A 4,798-nucleotide genomic window follows, 5' to 3' on the forward strand; every position below is an offset into this window, starting at 1 on the left:
AATCTACATCAGAATCAGATTCTGAAGAGGTATTTTCTGAACTTACTAGAGATGAGTTAGTTTCCGGTCTAACTGAACTTCTGGAACTCAAGTCTCAGATTAGTCTCAAATACAAAAAGCTGAAAAAGCTATTTGAATTTGAAACAAAGAAGCTTGAGTTGGAGAATTCTGATTTAAAAGAAAAACTTTTAAAATTATCCAATAATGTTGGATCTCCTTCTGATTCAGAAAAATCCACTCCTAGTCTAAACCATATTCTGAAAGAATATGATTTAAGTTTCAGGAAGTTCTTATCTAGAAGTATTGGCAGAAGTCAGCTAGCTTCTATGATATATGCTGTGTCTGGAAACAAAAGAGTTGGCATTGGTTTTGAGGGTGAAACCCCATACAAACTTGAACCTGTTGATGAAATGAAATTCACATACAAGCCATTGTATGATCAGTTCAAGTATGGCCACTCCCATGATATTAGGCACACTTCACATGCTCAAAGTTTTCACATAACACACACCAAAAGGCATGTGACACAACCTAGGAAATATCATGAAACTCACATTAAAAATTATCATGCTGTTCCTCCTATTGCTTACAATGTTAAACCCAAGTTCAATCAGAACTTGAGAAAATCTAACAAGAAAGGACCCAAAAAGATGTGGGTACCTAAGGATAAGATTATTCCTATTGCAGATATCCTTGACTGCAAAAAGGACAAAGCACAACATGTCGTGGTACCTGGACTCTGGATGCTCACGACACATGACAGGAAGAAGGTCTATGTTCCAAGACCTGGTGCTTAAGTCTGGAGGAGAAGTCAAGTTTGGAGGAGATCAGAAGGGCAAGATAATTGGCTCTGGAACTATAAAGTCTAGTAACTCTCCTTCCATTTCTAATGTACTTCTTGTAGAAGGATTATCACATAACCTCTTATCTATCAGTCAATTGAGTGACAATGGTTATGATATAATCTTTAATCAAGAGTCTTGCAAGGCTGTAAATCAGAAGGATGGCTCAATCCTATTTACAGGCAAGAGGAAGAACAACATTTATAAGACAGATCTGCAAGATCTTATGAGTCAGAAGGTGACTTGTCTTATGTCTGTTTCTGAAGAGCAGTGGGTCTGGCACAGAAGATTAGGTCATGCTAGTTTGAGAAAGATTTCTCAGATTAACAAACTGAATCTGGTCAGAGGACTCCCTAATCTGAAATTCAAATCGGATGCTCTTTGTGAAGCATGTCAGAAGGGCAAGTTCTCCAAACCTGCATTCAAGTCCAAGAATGTTGTTTCTACCTCAAGGCCATTAGAACTCTTGCACATTGATTTGTTTGGCCCAGTCAAAACAGCATCTGTCAGAGGGAAGAAATATGGATTAGTCATCGTAGATGATTATAGCCGCTGGACGTGGGTAAAATTCTTGAAACACAAGGATGAGACTCATTCAGTGTTCTTTGATTTCTGCATTCAGATTCAATCTGAAAAAGAGTGTAAAATCATAAAGGTTAGAAGTGATCATGGTGGTGAATTTGAGAACAGATCCTTTGAAGAATTCTTCAAAGAAAATGGTATTGCCCATGATTTCTCTTGTCCTAGAACTCCACAGCAAAATGGGGTTGTAGAACGAAAGAATAGGACTCTGCAAGAAATGGCCAGAACCATGATCAATGAAACCACTATGGCTAAGCATTTCTGGGCAGAAGCAATAAACACTGCATGCTATATTCAGAATAGAATCTCTATCAGACCTATTCTAAATAAGACTCCTTATGAATTGTGGAAGAATAGAAAGCCCAACATTTCATATTTCCATCCTTTTGGATGTGTATGCTTTATTCTGAACACTAAAGATCATCTTGGTAAGTTTGATTCCAAAGCACAAAAATGTTTCCTTCTTGGATATTCTGAACGCTCAAAAGGCTACAGAGTATACAATACTGAAACATTGATTGTAGAAGAATCAATCAATATCAGGTTTGATGATAAGCTTGGTTCTGAAAAACCAAAGCAGTTTGATAATTTTGCAGATTGGGATATTGATATATCAGAAGTTGTTGAGCCAAGAAGCTACGCATCAGAAGCAGAGCTTCTCAGAAGCAAAGAATCTGAAGATCAAGTATCAGCTTCTCTGGAGAATCTAAGCATTTCTGAAGAACCATCTGTCAGAAGATCATCCAGACTCATTTCTGGTCATTCAGAAGATGTCATTCTTGGAAAGAAGGATGATCCAATCAGAACGAGAGCATTCCTTAAGAACAATGCAGACTGTCAATTAGGTCTTGTATCTTTGATCGAGCCAACTTCTGTTGATCATGCTCTAGAAGATCCAGACTGGATAATTTCTATGCAAGAAGAACTGAATCAGTTTACAAGGAATGATGTTTGGGATCTTGTTCCTAGACCAGATGGATTCAATATAATCGGTACAAGATGGGGCTTCAGAAATAAGCCCAGAATGAGAAGATGAGAAGTTCTTATGAATGGGTATCTTCTGAAATGAAATTGTTTTTAAGAAGTCCTGATTGAAATCAATTAGAATTGTGATTCAGTTATTACTAACGTTTCATTGTCTAAGTTGATTCAGAATCTCTTTAAAAGCAAAACAGCTGTAACTGGCTATCCAGATGGTAAACACGTGTTCACTATTCCTGGACAAGCGTGCGTGCAGTTGAGGGGACGTCTACTTAGGTAACTGTGCAAATCACATCTTTTATCATTATTATCTCTCCTCACGTCACGTAACATTAAATGCTTTTCATCATTTACTCTCTTTCAGTTTTCTTTTTATATTCTTCAAACGTTTCTTTTCCCTCTCATATTTCTCTCTCTCTGCATTCAGTTTCTTTTTCATCTCTCTCTCTTTTCATATCATAAACCCTAGCAGTTTCCAATATCTGCAACTTCATCATGAATCCATCGTCAAGCTCTGGGAATCAAGATAATGATCGGAAACAAAAGAGAAAGGCAACTGTCGAACCAGAAACCAAACCAAAAAGAGTAAGGATCACTCCCTTCTCAAAGACCTCCACCACCTCTTCCTCCTCATTCACCCTCTCGGAACCACCTTCTTCACCATCTGATATCTCCTCTCCTTCAATCCATCCATCAGACATGTCTTCATCTCTCTCACACCCTTTTCCCACCAGAACACCTAATCCCTACAGTGTTGTTCTTCCCGACTCCAGGTTCACTGTCAACCCTCCAACCCCGACCACTCAATCATATCTAGAGCTTTTACATTCTGATGTAAATGGCTGGATGGAGATTCTGGGTGCTGCTCACCTTAACCATCTGGATGAGTATGCCACAAGCAACCTTTGGGATACCTTTCGTCAGGATTTTCTGGATAGGGCAACAGACACTCAGAGAAGAATCATGTCTGAAGCTCCTGGTATTCGTGGTCTTCGGCTGGAAGCTGGTGAAAGCAGCTGTCACCATCTCATCAGGAACAGAAGTGTTCTTGAGAAGAAGATACCTGCAGATAAGTTGGAAAAGGAAATCTCTGCAGAGACATCGTGGTGTGGAAACCATGGTTTCCTGTTGTGGTGTCGTTTTCTTTACCTCCCCGTTTCACTTGGGAGGACGGCACGCTAAACCCTTCACGCGAAATTTGGAAGGAGAATGCGCCCGTGGTGGGATGAATTTTATTTCAGTTCTTCCTACGATATCACACGAACTTTCTTATTTGTCCTACGAGTAGGAAAGGGAAAAAAAGATCTCAACTAAACCCTAGGAGTTTGCTAAGTGTGGGGATTTACACCTAGACTAGAAATTCTGGAGTCCGGGGGGTCGGTTATACATAGGGAAGTGTTTAAACACCCTACATATCTGTAGTACTCTACAGGAACCTTCTCTGTGTCATTTGTGTTTGTGTTTATTGCTAATGATTGGGAAAGTTTCTCCTTTGTATTAGGAGAGGGAATTGAATTGATTTTAAAAGACAGACAGACAGACAAACTGACTATTTTTGGTATTTTATTAGCTCGCTGAGATTCCTTGTGAACCTCATGCCTACATATCCCTAGTGGAAGTCAGAGCTTAATGTAGTTCGGGGAACTAACTAGGGAAATTAATTATTTTTGGTGCCTTGCTTGAAGCTCAAGGTTGAAGCTTGGAATTAAATCTCTGTTTACAGTAAAGAGACATGAAATTATCTCTACAGAGAGGTATTTGTACTATTCTACCACAAACATTTAAAGGAGTGACAGAATAACTGAATTCATTTCATTCAAGAGGGGGACCTTACTTGTGTATGTGCAAGTATACCAGTCAAATGCCTCTTAAATGAAAGAAAGATGCTCATCCAAATTAGGGAAAGTTACCACATGTCTGGGTTTTACTGCCAGCTCATGCCTTTCAAAATCCTAAATGGGAGACTTGATTAAAATCGAAATGAAATGTTTGTTTGTTTGAATGTGGTAGAGTAGTAAAAATATCTCTCTATGGAGATAAGCTATGTCTATCTACTGTATAAAAGATTTGACTTTTAGCTGGCTTGTATGAGGCCCAAGCTTGAGGCTTTTTGATTGATTAATTAATATTATTGACTCTGGGAGATGACTCCACTGGGAATTAATTACAGGGTATTTTTGTGTTCTGTACAAAGCCCAGAATTGAGGCTGACTCTACTTAGGGAGACTCTATTTGTGTGCCTTGTACAAAGCCCAAGGTTGTGGCTAACTGTTGAGGATAATTGAATGACTCTATTTTATGTGCCTTGTACAAAGCCCAAGGTTGTGGCTAACTCTAGCTAGGGGAAAACATTATTTTCTGCCTTGTACAAAGCCCAAGGTTGTGGCGGACTC

This window comes from Vicia villosa, unplaced genomic scaffold (genome assembly GCF_029867415.1).
Source record: "Vicia villosa cultivar HV-30 ecotype Madison, WI unplaced genomic scaffold, Vvil1.0 ctg.005181F_1_1, whole genome shotgun sequence".
Taxonomy (NCBI): Eukaryota; Viridiplantae; Streptophyta; class Magnoliopsida; order Fabales; family Fabaceae; genus Vicia; species Vicia villosa.